A 24725-nucleotide genomic window follows, 5' to 3' on the forward strand; every position below is an offset into this window, starting at 1 on the left:
ATTTACAGATTCAGTGAAATGCCCATCAAAATCCCAGGAAATTCTTCACAGACCTCAAAAGAATAGTACTCAACTTCATATGGAAAAGCAAAAAAAAAAAAAAAAAAAAAAAAAAAAAAAAAAAAAAAACAACCCTCAGGATAGTCAAAACAATCTTGTAAAATAAAAGAACTTCTGGAGGCATCACAATCCCTGACTTCAAACTCTACTACAGAGCTACTGTACTGAAACAGCCTGCTATTGGCATAAGAACAAACAGAAGGACCAATGGAACCAAGTCAAGACCCAGATATTAATCTACACACCTGCAAACAGCTGATCTTTGACAAAGAAGCAAAAAATATCAAATGGAAAAAAGACAACATATTTAACAAATGGTGCTGGTATAACTCGATATCAACATGTAGAAGAATGAAAATAGACCCAAATCTATTACCATGCACAAAACTCAAGTCCAAATGAATCAAAGACCTCAACATAAGGACAGCCACACTGAACCTTATAGTAGAGAGAGTAGGAAGTACATTTAAATGCATTGGCACAGGAGACCACTTCCTAAATATAACCTCAGCAGAACAGACACTGAGAGAAACAATTAATAAATGGGACCTCCTGAAACTGAAAAGCTTCTGTAAAGCAAAGAACATGGTCAACAAGACAAAACGACAGCCTACAAAACGGGAAAAGATCTTCACTAACCCCACATCAGACAGAGGTCTGATCTCTAAAATATACAAAGAACTCAAGAAATTGGTCATCAAAAAAACAAATAACCCAATAAAAAAATGAAGTATAGACCTAAACAGAGAATTCTCAACAGAGGAGGCTAAAATGGCTGAAAGACATTTAAGGAAATGTTCAACATCCTTAGTCATCAGAGAAATGCAAATCAAAATAACTCTGAGATTCCATCTTACACCTGTAAGAATGGTCAAGATCAAAAACACTGATGACAACTTATGCTGGAGAGGTTGTGGGGGAAAAAGGGAACACTTCTGCATTGCTGGTGGGAATGCAAGCTGGTACAGCCCCTTTGGATGTCAGTGTGGTGATTTCTCAGAAAATTAGGAAATAACCTTCCTCAAGACCCAGTAATACTACTTTGGGGTATGTATTCAAAGGATGCTCAATCATGCCACAAGGACATGTGCTCAACTATGTTCATAGCAGCATTGTTTGTTATAGTCAGAACCTGGAAACAACCTAAATGCCCCTCGACTGAAGAATGGATAAGGATGGTACATTTACACAGTGGAGTACTACACAGCAGAAAAAAATACCAATATCTTGAATTTTGAAGAAAAATGGATGGAGCTACAAAACATTATTTTGAGTGAGGTTACCCAGAAACAGAAAAACAATTATCACATGTACTCACTCATAAGTGGTTTTTAAACATTAAGCAAAAAAAAAAAAAAAAAAAAAACAGCCTACAAATCACAATCCCAGAGAACTTAGACAACAATGAGGACCCTAAGAGAGACATACACAGATCTAATCTACTTGGGAAGTAGAAAAAGACAAGATCTCTTGAGTAAATTGGGAACATGGGGACTTTGGGGAAGGGTTAAAGGGGAGGGGAGAGGCAGGGATGGAACAGACAAAAATATAGAGCTCAATAAAAATCAATAAAGAGCAAAAAACTTAAATTATTTCAATTACATTAATCTACATTCTGCCACATGGCTTGTTACCTTTCCTCAGTATCTTATATCTATTTTCTTCACATATGACAGGCAAATCTCCCACACCTCAGATTCTTTCCCTGAGTTCCTATCTCTCCCTAGAAATCTGCCTATCCTCTCCTGCCTAGCAATTGGCCACTCACCTCTTCATTAAAACAATAATAACATGCTTTAGAAATGTGAGGATAAATAGAGACACAGATCAGCATCTCCCCCTTTTAGTCCAATAAAAGAATCTTTATCTAACATCTCTAAACTATATACATAAGAACAATTACATTCACAGTGTCTAATCCATTTGTATTTGGTAACTTTGGAGAAAGTACTCTGTTATCTATCCTATCTTGATGAGTTCAGAATTTTGTACCTCAATCACTTTCTATCATAACTTGCATTACCAACCTAAAAATTTCTTTTTATACCTTAAAACATTTTTTTAGATAAACAACATTAAGTTTTCATGTTTCTCAACTTTTATAAGCTTTACATCTCTATCAGGAGTTTCTTTTTAGAATTTCATAACGAGGAAAACTGTAAAACTATAACTAGCTAGTCTTTCACCCCACCAGAGATCTGAGAAGATCTAAGTAAACAGGAAAGAAGACCTGAGAAGACCTAAGTAAACAGAAAACTAAGAGACAGCAACTCTTAAAACTGTAGAAATGACAGAAACAGCTGTCTGCCTGTACAGATACCCAAGATTCCCTTGCAACATTGGAGCATCCATCTTCAATTTATAGGCCCAGAATATCTATCTGACAGTCTTTTCTGTGAAGCAGGACTTTTGAAGGTAGTTTAGCAGTTGACTTCCTTTGTGTCCTACTTGTCTAATTGGGACAGCATACTGTCAGCATTTAAGGCAAAGAAAGTTTCTTGCCCAATAGATAACTTTGCCACATTGAAAGCAAACTCTATATGGTGGTTCTTTAGTGCCCATCTCTTTTTTGAAGTAAATTGATGCTGCCAGGAAAGATGTACCTCACTGTCATGAAAAGCCTTATGTTATTACAACACATCTTTGATACCATATTCTGTACATCTCAAAAGTGTTTGAAGATCACCTATCTATCTAAAATACATCTCTGCTTAGCCTAAAATAAATAGAGGAAAAGATAAAAAGTGGGAAGAAATCAATAAATCATTTAAAGAAAGCCAAGAAAAAATAATCAAGCAGGTGATGGAAACAGTTCAAGACTGGAAAATTGAAACAATAAAGAAAACACAAACTGAGAGAATTTTGGGAAATAGAAAATCTGGGTAAATGAACAGGAACTACTGATGCAAGCATAACCAACAGAATATAAGAGATGGAAGAAAGAATCTCAGGCATTGATGATACATCAGAAGAAATAGATTTATCAGTCAAAGAAAATGTTAAATCCAACAAATTCTTACACAAAACATCCAGGAAAACTGGGACACTATAAAAAGATCAAACTTAAGAATAATAGAAATAGAAGAAGAGGAAGAAGAGGAGGAAGAAGAAGAAGGAGGAGGAGGAGAAGGAGAAGGAGAAGAAGAAGAAGGAAGGAAAAGGAGAAAGAAGAAAGAAGAAGAAGAAGAAGAAGAAGAAGAAGAAGAAGAAGAAGAAGAAGAAGAAGAAGAAGAAGAAGAAGAATTCTAACATTCTAACTCAGAGGCACAGGCAATATATTCAACAAAGTCTTAGAAGAAAACTTTCCCAACCTAAAGAAGGACATGGCTATAAAGACACAAGAAACTTACAGAATACCAAATAGGCTGGACCAAAGAGTCCCTTGCCCCAAAATAATTTTAAAAAAATTAAACAAACAGAATAAAAAATGAGTACTAAGAGTAGAAAAGGAAAAAGCCAAGTAAAATATAAAAGCAGATTTATCAGAATTATACCCAACTTTTCAGTGGAGACTATGAAAGCCAGAAGGTCCTGGACAGATGTTTTGCAGACACTAAGAGATCATGAATGCCAACCCAGACTACTATAACCAGCAAAACACTCATCAAAACCCACACACTAATAGTGGGATATTTCAACACCCCAATCTCACAAATATACAGGTCTTCTAGACAGAAACATAACAGAGAAAAAAGAGAACTAAGAGATGTTATGACACATTTGCACTTAACAGACATCTAAATAACATTTAACACAAGAGTATACCTTCTTCTCAGCATCTCGTGGAACCTTCTCTAAAATTTGGCACATACTCAGTCACAAAGCAAATCTCAACAGATACAAAAAAAATTGGAATAATCCTTTGTAGCTTATCAGATCACCATGGGTTAAAATTTGAATTCAACAACAACACAAACTACAGAAAGCTTACAAACTTATGCACACTGGATAATTTTTATCTGAATTATCACTGGGTCAGGAAGAAAAAAGAAATTAAATATTTTCTATATTTTAATAAAATGAATACACAATGTGCCCAAGCTTATGGTACACTATAAAAGCAGTGCCAAGAGGAAAGCTTAGAGTACTAAGTGTCCACATTAGGAATCTGGAGAAATCTCATACTGTACTCACAACATAACAGCACACCTGAAAGCTCTAGAACAAGAAGAAGCAAACTCACCCAGGAGGAGTACATTGCAGAAATAATCAAATTGAGAGCTGAAATGGGTAAAATAGAGACATAAAGAACACAAAGAACCAATGGGAAAAAAGAGTTTGTTCTTTGAGAAAATCAACAAGATTGGCAAGCACTTATCCAAACTAACAAAAAGAAAGAGAGACTATCCAAATTAACAAAATCAGAAAAGAAAAGGGGGACATAACAACAGACACTGAGGAAATCCAGAGAATCATCAGGTCATACTTCAAAAACCTCTACTTTACAAAATTGTAAAATCTTAAAGAAATAAAAAATTTCCAGATAGTTACCATAAACAAAAATTAAAACAAGACCAGATGACCAATTAATTAGACCTATTATGCCCTAAGGAAATAGAAACTGTCATTAAAAGTCTCCCAGCCAAAGAAATAAAAAAGAATTATAAAAGGCCAGGGTCAGGCATTGTCAGTGCAGAGTTCTATCAGAATTCCAAAGAAGAGCTAATGCCAATGCTCCTCAAACTGTTCCACACAATAGTAACAGAAGTAACATTCCCAAACTCCTTTTATGAGGCTACAATTACCCTGATACCCAAACCACACAAAGACATTACTAAGAGAATTACAGACTAATCTCACTCATGAACACTGTTGCAAAAATAGTCAGTAAAATACTGACAAGCCAGATCCAAGAAGACATTTAAAAAAAATCATCTACCATGACCAAGTAGGCTTCATCCCAGAGATGCAAGTTTGATTCAACATACAAACACCTGTCAATGTAAACCACAATATAAAAAAACTGAAAGAAAAATGTCACATTATCATCTCATTACATGCTGAAAAAGCATTCAACAAAATCCAACACCCCTTCATGATAAAGGTCTTGAAGAGAGCAGTGATACAATGAACATGCATAAAAATAATAAAAGTAATTTACAAAAAGCTGACAGCAAACATCAAACTAAATGGAGAGAAATTCAAAGTGATTCCACTAAAATCAGGAACAAGATAAGGCTGTCCACTCTCTCCATATCTATTCAATATAGTACTCAAAGTTCTAGTTAGAGTAATAAGACAACAAGAGAAGAACAAGGGGGATATAAATTGGAAAAGAGGAAGTAAAACTTTCACTATTTGCAGATGATATGATAGTATACAAAAGTGACCCCAAAAATTCTACCAGGGAACTCCTACAATTGATAAACACCTTCATTAGTGTGGTAGGACACTACGTTAATTACAAAAAAAATCAGTAGGCTGGGTGGTGGTGGCGCACCCCTTTAATCCCAGCACTCGGGAGGCAGAGGCAGGTGGATCTCTGTGAGTTCAAGGCCAGCCTGGTCTACAGGAGCTAGTTCCAGGACAGGAACCAAAAGCTACGGAGAAACCCTGTCTCGAAAATTCAAAAAAAAAAATCAGTAGCCCTCCCATATACAAATGATAAATGCACTGAGAAAGAAACCAGAAAAGGAACACCATTTACAATAGCCACAAATAATATCAATTATCTTGGAGTAACTCTAACCAAACAAGTGAAAGACATGTATGACAAGAACTTTAAGTCTTTGAAGAAAGAAACTGAAAAAGATATTGGAAAATGAAAAGATTTTCTATGCTCATGGATTGGTAAGATTAACATAATAAAATGGGAATCTTTGCAAAAGCAATCTACAGATTCAGTGCAATCCCCATCAAAATCCCAACACAATTCTTCACAGATCATGAAAGAACAACACACAACTTCATATGGAAAAACAAAAAATTCAGGATAACCAAAACAATCCTGTACAATGAAGGAACTTCTGGAGGCACCATCATCCCTGACTTCAACTCTACTATAGAGCTATAGTAATAAAAAACAGCCTGATATTGGCATAAAAACAGACATGTGGACCAATGGAATTGAATCAAAGACCTTGACATAAATCTACACATCTATGAACACTTGATTCTTGACCAAAAAAGGCCAAAATTCTACAATGGAAAAAATAAAGCATCTTCAACAAATCAAGCTGGCATAACTAGAAGTCAACATGTAGAAGAATGCAAATAGATCCATATCTATTGCCATGCACAAAACTCAAGCCCAAGTGGATCAAAGACCTCGATGTAAATCCAGTTATACTGAACCTAATAGAAGAGAAAGTGGGAAATAGCCTTGAACAAATTGGCATAGGAAACCACTTCCTGAACATAGCTGTAGTAACACAAACACTAAGATTAACAATTAATAAATAGGACCTCCAAAAACTGAAAGGCTTCTGTAAGGCAAAGAACACAAAGACAAAATGGCAGCCTACAGAATGGAAAAGATCCTCACCAACTCTATATCTGAAAAAGGGCAGATCTTTAAAATATATATTTAAAAATCTCAAGAAGGTAAACATCAAAATAACAAATAATCCAATTTTTAAAAATGGGGTATATATCTAATCAGAATTATCAACAGAAGAATCTCAAATGGCTGAAAGACACTTAAAATTGTCCAACAACCTTAGCCATCAGGGAAATGCAAATCAAAACAACTCTGAGATGCCATTTTGCTCCTGATAGTATGACTAAGATCAAAAACATTGATTAATGCCGGGTGGTGGTGGCACACGCCTTTAATCCCAGCACTTGGGAGGCAGAGGCAGGCGGATTTCTGTGAGTTTAAGACCAGCCTGGTCTACAAGAGCTAGTTCCAGGACAGGCTCCAAAACCACAGAGAAACCCTGTCTCGAAAAACCAAAAAAAAAAAAAAAAAAAAAAACAAAAAAAAAAAAAAACCACACATTGATTACAGTTTATGTTGGAGAGGATGTGGAGTAAGGGGAAAACTCCTTCACTGCTGGAGGGAGTGCAAACTTGTACAATAAGTTTGGAAACCAGTATGGTGGTTTCTTAGAAATTTGGAATCACTCTCCTTCAATACCCAGCTATACCAATTTTGGGCATATACTCAAAGATGTGTATTCATACCACAAGAGCACTTGCACAACGATGTTCATAGTAGCATTATTTATAATAACCAGAACCTAGAAACAACCTAGATGTCCTTTAACTGAAGAATAGATAAGGAAAATGTGATGTATTTACACAATGGAGTACTACTCAGGTGAAGAAAAAAACAACCTCATGAACTTTGCAGGAAAATGGATGGAACTAGAAAAAAATTATGCTGAGTGAGGTAACCCAGACTCAGAAAGACAAGCAGATTATGTACTCATGCATAATTGGTTATTAGGAGTAAAGCATAGAGTAATCAACCTATAATCCACAGCCCCAGAGAATCTAGATAACAAGGAAGGCCCAAAGAGAGATGCATGGATTTCCCTGGGAAGGGGAAATAGAAAAGATCTCCTAGGTAAACCAGAGTGGGGGTTGGGAGTATAGAGGGATGAGAACTAGAGGGAGTGGTCGGGCAGGCTGGGTACAGGAGGCAGGTTGGAAGGCAGGATAAAGGAGGAAAGTAACAAAAGGAGATGCCTTGATAGGTGGGGCCATTTTGGGGTTAGAGAGAAACTTGAAACTTGGTGCCAGGAAAATTCTCAGGAACCAACACGGATGACCCCAACCAAGACTCCTAGCAATAATGGAGAGAGTGCCTGAACTTGCCATCTACTGTAAACAGATTGGTGACTTTCCTAATTACCATCATAGATACTCTATCAAGTAACTGATGGAAACAGAGCCAGAGATCCACAGGCAAGCACTGCACTGAGCTCCATAAGTCTTGAGGAAAAAAAGGAGGTATTGTATGAGACAGGGAGTTCGTAATGGGTTAACCCACAAAGACAGCTGATCTGAACTCATGGAAATTCATGGATTCTGGACCAACAATTAGGAAGCCTACATGGGACCAACCTAGGCCCTCTGCAGGTGTGTGATAATCCTGTAATTATCCTGTAATAATCCAATAAGGCTTCTAACAGTAAGAGCAGGACATCTCCCTGATGCTTAGCTGGGTTTTGGTAACCTGTCGCCATGCTGGATTACCTAGATGTAAGGGGAGTAGTCTTACCCCAACTTGATGTACTATGCTTTGTACAAGCCCTTTCATAATGGTGATGGAGAAGGAGCAAATGGGAAAAGGAAGGAGATGGAAGGAGAGGAGGGAGGGGCAACTGGTTGCTATGTAAAATAAATGAAAAGAGTTCAATACAATTAAAAAGAAAAAGGAAGGAAGGAAAGAAGGACGGACAGAAGGAAGGAAGGAAGGAAGGAAGGAAGGAAGGAAGGAAGGAAGGAAGGAAGGAAAGAGAACCCTATATATATTTCTCCCATTTTGTATATCTTTTTGCCAAGCAACATTGGCTAATATAAAATTTAAAAGAAAATCAATAAACTCTGAAAAATTTGAAAATGCTCTATGTTCTACAGTAACAGATATTCTACCAAGATTTAATTCTTTGAGCAAAAATAAATATATCCATTTGTTCTTCTTGGTGAACAAATTTGCTTTCAATTTCAATAAACAATGAAATTATTTTTTAAAAGAACCTTATTTTTTAACTATTTTTTCTATGATGGTCTAAACCTACTTTTTTTCTTTAGCACCTAAGCACATTTTCAAGCATTCTGTACCTGTTCAGAGGTTTTCTTGGTCTAGATCTGGGTTTTTACACCCCTGCAGCCATTCTCTGACTGCATGAACTGAACTTTAAAGTGCTAAGCCACCTGCTGCTATCAACCAGGCAGGACGGGACAGTGGCAGACAGCAAGCACTCACAAGCCTCCAGAGAGACTGCAGCATTTGTGCACTGGGGCTGCAGGAAAATGTTGCTTTTGTCCATCTGTGACAGCCAAGCCTCATGCACACAGGCGCTGGCCAGGAGCCATGCCTCTGTGCACTACAAGCACCAAGCCACTTGAGAGACTGTGGGTGCTAGGAAGCCATGTCCAGCTCCTTGTCCAGAACTTTTCTCAGCTATCTCAGGTACTATACTTGCAAATACAGGCCCCACATTGGGTGCCAAATGTAACAGGTCTTTCTTTGAATCACTTTCTCTTGAATAATGACATGGAAATTTCTTATTAAGTATGAATGATTGGTCTTAGCTCAGACTTGTTCACAACTAGTTCTTTAAACTTAAGTGAACCTGTTTATATTAATCTACATTCTGCTGCATGGCTTGTTACCTCTCCTCATTACTCTACATCTGACTTCCTCTGAGTCTGGCTGTCAAATCTCCTGCACCTCAGATTCTTTCCCAGAGTTCCTATCTCTCCCAGGAAGTCCTATCTATCCTCTTCTGACTAGTTATTCAGTTCTTTGTTAAACAAATCAGAAGGTGCCTTAGACAGATGAGGAAGAACAGAGACACATCTTCACACAAATCTTTGTGCAAAAAGATTATCCAAACACAGAACCCCTGTGGTTCTGTCATATCCCAGAATCGTCAGCTTTAAATGGTGCTGTAGTGATTACTGAGTTGTCAACACATGAGCCTTTTGAGAACAGTTCAGACTCAAGCTAGAACAGTGGTCTTCTCCTTTCATAATTTGTGATTAAAGGTCTATTTTATCCGATCTAGGTGTACCTCCTCCTTCTCAGGTATGATTCCTGTTTGTATAGTACCTCATTTCCATCCCTTCACCTTCGGATTATGTGTTTCTGTATTGGTGAAGTAAGTTTCTTGTATACAACATATTTTTGTATCTTGCATAGTGGGTATTTTAGCATTCATTCATCCAGTTTACATCTTTTTTAAAAGTTCATTTTGCATGTGAGGTGTGTGTGTGTGTGTGTATGTTTGTGTCTGTGTGCATGTGTTTGGGAGAAGCATGCTCATGTGTGCATACAGATGCCAGAAGAGGCATTGACTCTCCTATTTTATCACTTTCTACTTTATTCCCTTGAAAGGTTTCTCATGAACATGGGTGAAGACTGGTATCCAGCAAGCTCCAAGGATTCTCCTGTCTCAGTTACCCTGACAACTGAGGTTACAAGCATCTGTAGCCATGTCAAGCATTCTATATGGATGCTAAAGACTTTAACTCAGGTCCTTATGCGTATAAATCAAGATCTCTTACCCACTGAATCCTCTCCCCAGCCACAGTTTTTAACATTTGGCTGGTAAAGTTAATCTGCTTCCTGTAGAGGTTATTATTTTTAAATAAAGACACACCTCTGCTCTTATATTAATTTTTTCTGTTTACTTATTATACATCAGTGCTGAAGATGAAACCAATGGCCTTGAGCATGATCAAGCATGATAGGCAAGTGATTAATTCCTGAGGCTGTCTCTCAGCCCTGCTCTGCTCTCTCATTCTCTCTCTCTCTCTCTCTCTCTCTCTCTCTCTCTCTCTCTCTCTCTCTCTCTCTCCCCTCTGTCTATTCTTACATTCTTGTATTCTCTTTTGTTGCTCATCTTCACAATTTTTGAAGTTTCTGCACTGACAAGTGGGTTTCTCTTTTGTGTCTCTGCTCTGCAGGTGAGCTCAGCACTACCACTTCTTTTCATGATGGTAATTATCACCCTTCTTCAGCACAAAAATCTTGCTTAGCTCAAGGTCAGTCTTGAGAAAAGGGAAGCAGAATGCTTGATTTGTCTCTTTATAAGCCCACCAGGCATCCTTGTATTCTGTAGCATCCATTAGATTTCTGACACACCCTTGTGCTCTGCTCCCAATGCTTCAATTGCCTAGCTGATGTTATTTCCTTGCTTTGGTCTTTTCTTGTGAGGAGAACATGTCATAAGCCTCTCATGAGTCACCTGTTAATATCACTTCCTCTTCCCTTCTGAATAGGCCACCTCATTTCAATATGACCTCATCTCAACTTAGTTACATTGGATTAATTCTGTTCCCAAAGGATAGAACAGTCTCAAGTCCCAAATGGACATGAATTTCGGGCAGATACTCTACCCAAACCAGACCAGCACCCCAAAGGTGGCCACAACCTCTCTGATTTCTAGTGTTTTGGCTAAGTCATGTTAGACAGATGTCTTGACTCCAAGATTTCCATGGGCATCTCACCCATACCACCACAATGGTCACTATTCCCAGCACCCACTGGGCTTATGAAAAACTCACAGGAGTTATGGTCCATACCCACTTGGACCTATCTTCTCCTGCTCTTAATGTTCAATCTTTTCACTTCCCTTGACCAGAGGAAGCATGGTCTCATTGGTTCCCCAGGCAATGCCTGTGAGTGGGAGACCTCAACTCTCAAATTGGGATATGAACAATTCACTTGATATCCCTCTTACATCCCCTTGGCCCTCCTCATTTCCAAGCATGCTGGCCCAATTATGAGTCTGTTTCTATTTCAATTTCATGTTGTCTTTCTTGGCTCCTGTAGCTTAGTATCATGTTTTGAAATCAAATATTATGATACCTTTAACTTTCTTCTCCCCCACCCCTTGAGGTTGCTCTGGCACATGTGTGTCAATGCCTGTACCTCTCTCTCTCTCTCTCTCTCTCTCTCTCTCTCTCTCTCTCTCTCCCTCTGTGTGTATGTGTATTTCCACACAAGAACTTTAGGGGCTTACTGTTTTCTGCAGACACAAAGATTGTCACTGATATTTATAGAAATTAGAAATTACTGATTTCTTTCTCAGCTCTTTTATCATCTGTGTACAGGAGGGCTACTGATTTTTTGAGTAAATCTTGTATCCTGCTACATTACTGAAAGTGTTTATGAGTTGTAGAAGTTCCTTGGTAGAATTTTTGAGGCCGCTTATGTAAACTAACATATCATCAGCAAATAGTGAGAGTTTGAATTCTTCTTTTCCAATTTGTATCCTCTAGATCTCCTTTTGGTGTCTTATTGCTCTAGCTAAGACATCAAGAACTATATTGATAGATATGGAGAGAGTGGACAACCTTGTCTTGTTCTTGATTTCAGTGGAATCTCTGGGAGTTCCTCTTCATTTAATTTGATGTTGACTGTTTATTGGCTTGCTGTCTATTGCCTTTATTATGTTTAGGTATGTTCCTTGTATCCATGCTCTCTCAAAGGCCTTTATCATGAATGGATGCTGTATTTTGTTTAAAGCTTTTTTGGCATCTAATGAAATGATCATATAGTTATTTTTCAGTTTGTTTATATGATGGATTACTTTGACAGATTTTTGTATGTTACCCCTGCATCTCAAGGATGAAGCCAACTTGGTCATGGTGGATGATAGTTTTGATATGTTCTTGGATTTAATTTACCAGTATTTTATTTAGTATTTTTGCATCAATGTTCATGAGTGAGATTGGTCTGTAATTCTCTTTCTTGGTAATGTCTTTCTGTGGTTTGGGTATCCGGGTAATTGTGGCCTCATAAAAAGAGCTTGTCAATGTTCCTTCTGTTTCTATTGTGTGGAATAATTTGAGGAGTATTGGTATTAATTCTTCTTTGTAAATCTTGTAGAATTCTGAGCTGAAATAATCTGATCTTGGGCTTTTTTTGGTTGGGAGACTTTTGGTGTCTATTTTATTTCTTCAGCAGTTATAGGTCTATTTAATTTGCTTATCTGGTCTTGATTTAATTTTTGTAAGTGATATTTATCCAGAAAGTTGTCCATTTCCTTTAACTTTTCCAATTTTGTGGAGTACAGGTTTTCAAAATATGACCGATGATCCTTTGTATTTTCTCCATGTCTGTTATGTCCCTTTTTCATTTCTGATTTTGTTAATTTGGATATTTTCTCTCTGCCTTTTGTTTATTTTGGATAAAGGTTTGTCTATTTTGTTGATTTTCTCAAAGAAGCAACTCTTTGTCTTATTGATTCGTTGTATTGTTTCCTTTGTTTCTATTTTGTTGATTTCAGCTCTCAATTTTATTATTTCCTCCCATCTAGTTCTCTTGGGTGAGTTTGCTTTTTTTTTGTTCTAAAGCTTTTAAATGTTCTGTTAATTCACTAGTGTGAAATCTTACCAGCTTCTTTATATAGGCATTTAGTGCTATGAACATTCCTCTTAACACTGCTTTTATTTTGTCCCATAAATTTGGATATGCTGTCTGGTCATTTTCATTGAATTTTATTTATTTATTTATTTCTTCCTTGACTCATTGATGATTCAGGTGAGCACTGTTTAATTTCCATGTGTTTGTGGGCTTTCTAGAATTAGTATTGCTGTTGACTTCTAGTTTTAAACAATGGTGTGATCTGATAAGATGCATGGAGTTATTCCTTTTTTTTTTTTTCTTGTTGAGGTTTGTTTTGTTACCGAGTATGTGGTCAATTTTTGAAAGGGTTCCATGACTAGCTGAGAAGAAGGTATATTCTTTTTTTGTTTGGATGGAATATTTTAAAGATGTCTGGTAAGTCCACTTGAGTCATAACATCTATTAGTTCACTTATTTCTCTGTTCACTTTTAGTCTAACTGACCTGTCCAGTGACGAGAGTGGAGTGTTGAAGTCTCCCATTATTAGTGTGTAGGGTTTAATGTATGATTTAAGCTTTAGAAGTGTTTTTTTTTTTTTCATATGAGGGTGCCCTTGTATTTGGGGCATAGATGTTCAGTAAAGAGATTTCCTTTTGATGAATTTTTCCAGTGGCTAATATGAAATATCCTTTTTTGTCTCTTTTGATTGATTTTAGTTTGAAGTTTATATTTTTAGATAATAGGATAACTACACCCACTTGTTTCTTAGGCCCATTTGATTGGAATATTTTTCCTAACCCTTTACTCTGAAACAATGTCTGTCTTTGAGGTTGAGGTGTGTTTCTGTATGCAGAAAAAGGATGGATTTTGTCTCAATAGCCACAAATAACATAAAATATCTCAAAGTAACTCTAACTAAACAAGTGGAAGACTTGTATGACAAGAATTTTAAATCTTTGAAGAAAGAAATTGAAGAAGACACCAGAAAGTGGAAAGAAATCCCATGCTTTTGGGTAGGTAGACTTAACATAGTAAAAATAGCAGTATTACCAAAAGCCATCTACAGAATCAATGCAATGCCTATCAAAATCCCAGCAAAATTCTTCACTTGAAATAATGGTACTTAACTTCATATGGAAAAGCAAAAAACCCAAAATAGCCAAAACAGTCCTGTACAATAAAAAAAAAAAAAACTCCTGGAGGCATCAAAAACCCTAACTTCAAACTCTACTACATAGTTAGGGTACTGAAAACAGCCTGGTATTGACATAAAAACAGACAGGAGGATCAAAAAAACTGAATTGAGTACCCAAATATTAATCCACATACCTTTAAACACATGATTTTTGACAAAGAAGCAAAATATAGGAAACAGAAAAAAAGAAAGCATATTTAACAAATGGTGCTGGCATAACTGGATATCAACATGTAGAAGAATGAAAATAGACCCATATTTATCACCATGCACAAAACTCGGCTCCAAATGGATCAAAGACCTCAACATAAAGCCAGCCACACTGAACCTTATAGAAGAGAAAGTGGGAAGTACACTTAAACACATTGGCACAGGAGACAACTTCCTAAATATAACCCCAACAGCACAGACACTGAGAGAAACAATTAATAAATGGGACCTCCTGAAACTGAAAAGCTTCTGTAAACCAAAGGACACAGTCAACAAGACAAAACAACAGCCTACAGAATGGGAAAAGATCTTCACTAACCCCACATCAGACAGAGGTCTGATCTCCAAAATATACAAAGAACTCAAGAAATTTGTCATCAAAAAACAAATAATCCAATAAAAAAAATGGAGTATAGATCTAAACAGAGAACTCTCAACAGAGGAATCTAAAATGGCTGAAAGACACTTAAGAAAATGTTCAACATCCTTAGTCATCAGAGAAATGCAAATCAAAACAACTCTGAGATTCCATCTTACACCTATAAGAATGGCCAAGATCAAAAACACTGATGACAATTTATACTGGAGAAGATGTGGGGTAAAGGGAACACTCCTACATTGCTGGTGGGAATGCAAGCTCGTACAGCCCCTTTGAATGTCAGTATGGTGATTTCTCAGATAATTAGGAAACAACCTTCCTCAAGACCCAGCAATACCACTTTTGGGTATAAACCCAAAGGATGCTCAATTGTGCCACAAAGACATGTGCTCAATTATGTTCATAGCAGCATTGCTTGTCATAGCCAGAAACTGGAAACAATCTAAATGCCCTTTGACCAAAGAATGGATAAGGAAAATGTGGTACATTTACGCAATAGAGGACTACACAGCAGAGAAAATGACATCTTGAATTTTGCAGGAAAATGGATGGAGCTAGAAAACATCATTTTGAGTGTGGTAACCCAGACCCAGAAAGACAATTATCACATATACTCACTCATAAGTGGTTTTTTAACATAAAGCAAAGAAAATCAGTCCACAAATCATAATCCCAGAGAACCTAGACAATAATGAGGACCCTAAGAGAGACATACATAGATCTAATCTACATGGGAAGTAGGAAGTAGAAAAAGACAAGATCTCCTGAGTAAATTAGGAGCATGGGGACCTTGGGAGAGGGTTGATGGGGAGGGGAGAGGTAGGGAGGAAGCAGAGAAAAATGTAGAGCTCAATAAAAATAATAGTAAACAACAAATAAATTAGAAATCGCATTGAATCTGCGTAGTATGAACATTTGAAAAACATTCTTCGAATCCATGAGGAGGGACTAATGCTCCATATTCTACTGGACACTCTTGGAACACTTCACCTATCATTTTCTGACCATCAAAGACCACTTATCTATAGTGTAAGGGTGGCAGACTGGGACGTTGACAGTCATCCTGCTGTACTATCCCTGGGAAAAGAACTGTTTAATGCCATAAAATAAATATTCCATCTCTCTAATCCTTCACATCCTCAGTTCCATTTCATGCCCCACACTATACCTCAGAGGAAGAGATTCCAGGTCACTAGGATATCTTTCTTCCAAAGCCTCTCTTGCAGCTACCTTGTGTTTCTACTGTTGCTCCTCCTGCACTGACTTCCAATAAATGATTCACAACCACAGACTGCGTGTTGTGAAATATTAACTAAGCAAAGATGTGTTACATTTGTTTATGCTGTGATATATTAATTTAACTATGTGAAGGTGTCTTACATTTGTTTATGCTGCCTTTGTTAACAGGGTAAAGATGTGTTACATTTGTTTCACATTGCCTGCCTAAGGCACATGATTGGTCTAGTAAAAAGCTGAATTGTCAATAGCAAGGCAGAAGAGGAGCTGAAAGGTAAGAAGAATAAGTCATAGAACCTGGGTGGGAGCAGTTACGGATGGAGGAAGGGTTATGTGTGGACCAGCTGAGAAGTTTAAGTAACAGAGGGCTTGGCTGGGGAGGACACAGTGGTTGGTAGCATCACCCACTGGGGTGAGAGGTAGCATCTACTACTACCTGGGGGTTACTGTGGAGATTGAGAACACCAAGCCAAGAGCCAAGAACTTGCCTTCCTGCTGTTACTGGGTGGATCTGAGAGGTATCAGCCTGAGTCCAGCAAATCTCTTCATTTTCACAGCCTCCTCCCTCCTGTTGGGTGGGTGAATCTACTTAAAGTCTACTCTGCAGTGCAGATATGCTGCTTGCCTCTCCCACATTCTATCACTAAGGGTACACCCCCTCTTGGAAGTTAGCCACCCCTGGATGCCCATAGTGGGGCAGGAGGGGGCTCTTGAGCGAGCAAGAGCCTGCCTGCCTCTTGGTGTTGAAGAAGGAAGTGAATAGAAAGTTAATGCAGTCCTGACGGTGATTGACAGCATACTGTTGACTGGACAGGGCTTCAGCCTGCACAAGAGCACCAACAGGTGTGATGGAAACAGAGAGAAGCTACAAGAGATGGCATCTGGGGCTGACTGTCTACACCCTCTGGCAGACTCCATTATTAGACAGCCTAAAATGAAGCTTTGATAACTCTCTATTTCTTTTTGTTCTTGTTCTTGGTTTTGTTTTTACTATTATTCCTAGTACATATGTACGTATAATGTATGTATGTATGATGTATGTATTTAAACAGAGAACTAAACCTAAGGCCTTGCCTTGTAGGTATCAAGCAGGTGCTCTTCCACTCAGCTACCACCCCAGAATTTCTTGCTTTGATCTAATTTCCTTTACCTATTTCTTTTATTCTCCTTTTTTAACTTTGTTTTTCTTTCTTTTCTCTTTTCCCATCACTTATTTATTTCTTCCTTTTGCAATACTTTTTTCTTCATTTATTCTTAACATCAGCTTGTTCTTTGTTAATTTTGCTCATTTCTGTAATTTCAGGCAGTGTGGCAGTTGTCTTTGGTTTGCTTTTATGGTATGGTGCCTGGTTTGTCTTTACATTATTGCTGTGGTGTTTTGCTTTCTCCTCCCTGTGTGGTAATGGGGATTGAGGCCTCAAGAGGTCGCTGCTCACTAAGAATACCCTCATGTAAAACCAGAAGAGTTACCCAGTCCAACAGATGTGCAGTAGAGAAACACAAGAAATCTGTCTGGTTTGGTAGCATGTTCTTGTAACCACAGTATTCCAGATAGGGAAGTGAAGTCACCATGATTTTAAGAAAATCCTGTGCTACATGGAGACAGGAGTTGAGGGTGTATCTCAGCTTCATACGACTTGCTTAATATACACAAGACCCTGGATTCAATCCCTAGCACTGAGAAGGGGAGAGGGAAGAAGGAGGAAGAGGAACAAAAGAAAGATGAAAAAGGAAGCAGACACTATCCTTTCAAAAATTCAGTAACTAGGTCCCGAAGTTGGATGGTTAAGAGGCCAAATAATTCAAAGGTCTATGCTGGGGAGATATTTTTTGGTTTTGTTGTTGTTTTGGTTTTTGTTTTTTTTTTTCTTTGTTTTTATACCTTACTTCACAGCATAGCCCAGGCTGACCTTGAACTCTTGATTCTCCTGTCTCCACCTCACAAATGCAAGGAATCCAGGTATGTACCGCCAAAACTATCTGATTTGAAAATTACTAATGACATAAAAGAGCATTTAAATGCTGCATGAGTGTCAGTTTAGGACTTGGATGAAAGAGTCAGTAAATAGACATTCTAAAAAATAAATTGAAGTTTTGGGAAGGAAAAGTTCAATAAGTCAAATAAAAGCTCAATGGGAAGTATCACTAACAGACTAGATGAAGTAGAAGAAAGAATACAAGAAATTAAAGATGATGGTAGGAAGTATTTGATTTGGAATGCAATAATGGAAAAAGAGGAAATAGAAAAAGGACATCCACATACAGGAGGCATAACCAGAAAAGATCCTCCCTTTATATTATATTGTTTGCAAAGAGTATGAGTGAAAAAGAATACTGGAAGCTTCAAGAAAGAAAGAAATGTCATTATTTATAAAGCCAAACCTGCTACAATAAGACCTGACCTCTTGACACAAATGCTAGAGGTTAGAAGAACATGGACTAAAGTATTTCTAGCCAAAAAACAAACTATCTTCTTACCAGGATTACTAAATCTGGTATCTATCCTTTAAAAATAATGGAAAAAACAAAGATCATTCATGATAAATGTAGGCTAAAGAAACTCAGGACTATTAAACTATAATTGCAGAATATATTTCAAGCAAATATACACAGAATAGGACAAAAGATATTCACAGTCACAAGATCTCAGGAAAGATAAATAAAAGAATGAGAATTAGAACAAGAACAGACATTATTAGTTCAGTAAGCCAACAAATTTCTAATATAGATGATGGAAGTGTTAATATACACCTTTTGCTAACTCTAAATGTAAGAGGTCTTAACACTCAAATTAAAGATTCTTAATATCTGACCAAAAAGATCCAACTCTTTGCTGTCTGCAAGAAACTCACCTCACTGTTGAAAACACTGAGATATAAAGTGAAGGGTGGAAATGATATTATAAGCAAATAGAATACAAAACCAAGTAGGAGTAGTTATTTCAAGCCAAATTAATCAGAAAAGATTTTAAAGGTCACTTTGTTTCAGTAGAAGGAACAATCTTAAATGTATATAACAATTCCCAGTCCATGTATGCACTAAATGTTGGTCCATCCTAAATTTAATAAAAGAAACACTATGAGACATAAAGGGAAAGATACATCAAGATGCAGTAATAGTAAGTTACTTCATACATTAGTTTTATTAATAAATAGATCATTGAAACCAGATAAACATCAACAAAAAAAACTTTAGAATTAAATTATGTGATCAACTAATTAGACTTAACAGATAGCTACAGAATAGTCATCAACAAAACGCAATCTACAGAATGAGAAAAGATCTTCTCCAACCCCACATCGGACAGAAGGCTAATCTCTAAAGCATACAAAGATTTCAATAAATTGGTCATCAAAAGAAGAAATAATCCAATTTTTAAAATGGAGTACAGATCTAAGCAGAGAACTCTTAACAGAGGTATCTAAAATGGCTGAAAGACATTTAAGGAGATGCTCAACATCCTGAGCCATCAGAGAAATACAAATCAAAACAACTCTGAGATTCCATCTTACACCTGTAAGAATAGCCAAGATCAAAAATACTGATGACAAATTATGCTGGAGAGGATGTAGGTAGAGGGAACACTCCTGCATTGCTGGTGAGAGTGCAAATTGGTACAGCCCCTTTGGATATCAGTATGGCCATTTCTCAGAAAATTAGAAAACAACCTTCCTCAAGACCTAACAATACCACTTTTGGGTATATACCCAAAGGATGCTCAATTGTACCACAAGGATATGTGCTCAACTATGTCTATAGCAGCATTGTTTGTCATAACCAGAACCTGGAAACAACCCAAATGCCTCTCAACCAAAGAATATATTTTTAAAAATGTGGTACATTTATACAAATAGTCTACACAGCAGGAAAAAAATGACACCTTGAAATTTACAGGCAAATGGGTAGATCTAGAAAGCATCATATTATGTGAGGCAACCCAGACCCAGAAAGACAAATACCATATAAACTCACTCATAAGTGGGTTTTAGACATAAAGCAAAGAAAACCAGTCTACAATTCACAATTCCAGAGAATCTAGACAACAATGAGGACCCTAAGAGAGACATGCATGGATCTAATCTATATGGGAAGTAGAAAAAGTCAAGAGCTCCTGAGTAAATTGGGAGCATGGGAAAGGGTTGAAGGGAGGGTAGAGGAAGGAATGAGAGCAGAGAAAAATGTAGAGCTCAATAAAAAAGAATAAATGAGGCAGGATTGCTCAGTGGGTAAATGTACTTCCTACCAAGACAAAAGATGTGAGTTTGGAATCCACATGGTAGAAAGTTACATTTTTTTGACTTCCATTCATGTAACATGATGAACATATATTCTTTTCTATGTCACATATTCATTCTCTCTCCCTCATAGATGGGTGGATGAATAGATAGATAGATAGATAGATAGATAGATAGATAGATAGATAGATAGATAGATAGATAGATATCAGTAAAGGCAAAAGAAAAGGATAAATTAAAGTAGAAAAGTGTTTATAATCATGAATCATAGTAAAGAATGGCCTCAGGCCATCAGACACACCTCTTGTCATGACCTCTTGTTAACTGGAGTTCAGATAGCTGAACATCCTCACACAGGAACACAGAAAAGGGAAGCTAGTCAAAACCTTCCCTTTGTATATAGAGAAGGTTGATGTCCCCAGTCAACAGAAGTTCGAAGAATTTGATTGAATAATAATTAAGAAAAGAATAGTCATCAAGCACTTAAGGAATACAGAACCTATCAACAAACCATACAGCTTTTTCTTTTTTCTTTTTTTTCTTTTTTTTTTTTTACTTAACTGAAATTTTACATACCAACCCCAATCCCCATTCCTTTCCCTCCTCCTGTTCCCTCGCAATGGCTAACACATTTGACTAAGAATCAGAAGATTCTGTTCAACTTTTGCTAAAAGAGATCACATCTTATGCCATGAACAAACTTGAACAACTTATAAAAATCTTCTGATCTTATTAGATCCTATACTGTTTACTTTTTGTAATAGCAAATACCTGACAAAAAGTCATTTGAGGGAGGAGGTGTTTGGTTTGTAGTTTATGGTTAAAGGGGTACAGGCCATCATGGTGGAGAAGACATGATGGTGGGAGTGGCTGGTTACATTATGTTGCACCCAGGAAAGGTAGAAAGTGTTGCCGAGTGGGACTGAGAAAAGAAATCTCAAGGCATATCACTTCTTCCAGTCAGGGTCCACTCAATGTGGGAACCAAGTGTTCAAACACATGAGCCTCTAAAAAGACCTCACATTTAAAATACAACATTCCACTTCTGGCCCCTAAAGGCTCCTGACTATATCATAGTGGAAAATAAATTAAACCCCAACTTCAAATGTTCCTGTCAACTTTTACAGTCACCCCCCCCATACTGTTCAAAAATTTAAAGTATCTTCTGAGACTCAAGGAAAACTTAATTGTTACTCCCTGTTTAGCATGTGGTGGCTAAAAGTAAACGCTCCTGTTCCAGCAGGGAGAAACAAGGGCAGAACAAAGAAAGGCCATTCTAAAGCAAGATTGAAACAACATGGAAAACACCAGATCCATTGGTTCCAAGTCTGGCGCCTGGATCAGGGTCATAATTCATGATGGAATCACTTCAGTTCCAAAGAATGTGAATATAAAATCATGCACATGTGTACAGACACACACCAACTCTGATGCCCGCTAGCATACATAGCTTCCCATGGGCCAACTCCTTTCTGTGTCTCTTTCCTTGGTAGGTACTGTAATGATTGTTCTGTCTCTTTAAGAGACAAGCCACACCAACTCCCTCCCCCATCTGCTGAGACAGGCTGATCTTCAGCTTCCAGCCTGAGTTCCCTCTCTTTTCCAGCTCCCTTTCAGAGAGGCAGCTGTTAGGAATATTTTCCTAATGCGAACTCTCTGCCGATGCAAAATCTCAATCAAGCCAAATCAAAACAAGCCAAATTAAGAGATATCCAGGTTTAATGGGAGTTCTGCACTCTTGGGTGGCCCCAAAGGGCCACAAACACGACCACTGGGAGGAAGAAAAGGAGACAATGTGTTCCTCTTTTGGGAGTTCACTTAAATATTCTGGCCTACTGGGATTTGCAGTCCAGAGTGCTAATTCTCAGGGTCAGAGGGCTGGGATAGATGCAAGAGGCTGGGGCCTAAGCTCCCAACTTAACATTCCAGACTCTTTGGATATAGGAGTGACAGAAAATTGGAGTGGTAATTATGACACACTTTCAGGCTCTCTTTGGAAAAAAGGGCATAGACTCAAATCTGGCTACTTCCTGTGGGCACGGGGTGATGTGGGGAAGGGGAGAGCTAGGTGTCCATGTTCAGTGAGAGATGTGGCTGGAAAGGCATCCCATGTACTATCATCTCGGAGAAGGCAGGCATCTGTTCCTTGGGGGAGATGAGAGGGCAGGTGTCTAGGGAAAAAAATTGTTATCACCAAAGATGAGTCTGCCAGAATGAGGAACAGGTAGGCCCTTCACTGTGGCGTCCTGGAAAACCGGAAGCTGGAAGGCCCTGCCTGCTGGACAGACCAAGTGTCTTGAGTAGGTGCCTGCCTAAACCTGGAGAGATAATACCAGCATGGGTGTCCCAAGAGCTAGGCAGCCGAAAAGGTGGTAAGGATTACCATGTGAGGTCCTGTCCATCGAGGTTCAAGAGACCTAGGAGTTAACTGTTTGAGGAGTACTCTGTCCCTTGGGGAGAGTGGGGTAGGTTAAGGGGTATTAGGTTCCACTGGTGTGGTGATAGGAAGACAACTATCAGTGTGTGAGTGGAGATGGGACCTTAAAAGGGAGAGGTAGGATAGGCACCCTGCCAGTGAAGGAGTTTGAACTGGGCGGTGATGGTTAAGGAGAAGGGGCCTTCTATAAAGCATCTCAAAAGGGCTCAGGCCCATAGGGGAACATGGGGTGGCCCTGAAAAGAGTCAGGGCAATGTTTCTCTGTTGTTTGATGAGTCCCATTGTCCAGGAAATGTTGAGAGCTTCTGGCATGAACTCCATGACCCTGAGCCACCACATTTGCTGTTTCCCTGGAGACCAGAAACACTTCTACCCATCCTGTAAAAGCGTTCACAAGTGTTAAGAAATCACAAAGTTTTTTATGAGTAGGCATATGGGTGAAATTAACCTGCCAATCTTTGCCAAGTTGGTGTCCACAAAGCTGGTGTAGAAACTGTCATATGTAGAGAGCCCCTTGTGGGTTGGCCTGGGCACACATCTGGCAGGAGGAATGAACCTGTAAAATAGAATCTTGGAGATGGTGGGGTCAAAAAGGGGCTCCAAGAAGGAGAACAAAGCTTTGGGGGAGCAGCTAAGGATATCTCCACCCAGTAAAGGTGTTGGGCAAGCAGGTATCACTAAGAAAGAATGAGAGGAAAATTGTCCTGCAAGAATGTAGGGCAGTGGCAAAGTTTTAAGTGGGGAGGAATGGGTTCTGTCTACCCCCATAGCTGAAATTGGTGAGGGAAACTTAAGGCCTGAGTGAGAATAGTTACCTGCTACCTGTAGCTTTACCTTAGGCTTGGATAGGGTTATGGGATAAACCAAGTCTGGGCAGTGTCAATCCTCTGCAAGGCTGAGAAGTTTGAAGGCTGGCACAGTTTGACTTGACAGTGGTAATGCTAGATCTCCTTGGCATGGCATAGAGGACAAGCCCACACGGCTTGTGATTTCAGTATCCAGATTGTTGGGAAATAGGACATAACCTCGGAGGAGGCATAGTGCAATATTGTGCCATGTGACCACATTTGAAATAGTTTGCCTGTGAAGTTGACTTAGGCTGGGCTCTATCAGGGTAGAGCCTTGTGACTTGTTTCCCTTGTCCCCATTCCTGTGACCTTAGGGAAGCTGCTAAGGCCTGGGCCTGTAGATTGTTGTAGCTTTGTCTGTCGGGAAGACTCAGCTTATTCCTCTTGGGCATTAAAAACTTTAAAGGCCATTTTTACCAATTCCCATATAGGGGTTTGGGGACTATCCTCAACCTTTTTTAACTCTTTCCTAATATCTGGTACTGACTGTTATAATTGTTCGTACAAGTCACGCCCACTTCCTCCCCCATCCACTGAGGCAAGCTGATCTTCAGCTTCCTGCCTGAGCTCACTCTTTTTCCGTCTTCCTTTCGGAGAGGCAGCTTTGCTTCTGCCTCTCTCCCCACTTCTCTGTTTCCCCCTTTCTCTCTCTCTGTCCTTTTCTCCTTCTTCCCCCCTTTCTCCTCTAAGTTATAAATACCCAATTCTATTCTATCCACGTGTCTCCCACCCACTCGCCTGCCCAGCTGCTCGCCACTGAGAACCTTCACCTTCTGGGGACTCACTGTCACCCGGACCAGTCCAGCACCGCATAACTGGGCCCTCCCCGGGGCTGGTGGCTCTCCTAGTCAGGGACCCGCTGCTCAAGACCAGGTACCAGGACCCGCTGCAAGCTGCTCAGGACCCACAGGCAAATCATAACATTAAACCATAACACTGACTGAGGAAAAATGGGTAAGCAGAAGGATTAGTAGGGAAGGAACCTAGCCACATTTTTATCTGAGAGAGATCTGGAAGAGAAAAGGAAGCATGGGAGAGTCTAGCCCAGTGTGCAGAGGGGGTCCAGGGTAGAGAGTTGAAGTAGGAGGGGGAGGGGAAGGTGGGGAAAGTGGAAGTTGACCTTGAACCAAGAGAGGGGGTAGGGTAGTGTGGGCTTGA

This window comes from Chionomys nivalis, chromosome 10 (assembly GCF_950005125.1).
Source record: "Chionomys nivalis chromosome 10, mChiNiv1.1, whole genome shotgun sequence".
In the NCBI taxonomy this organism is placed as follows: domain Eukaryota; kingdom Metazoa; phylum Chordata; class Mammalia; order Rodentia; family Cricetidae; genus Chionomys; species Chionomys nivalis.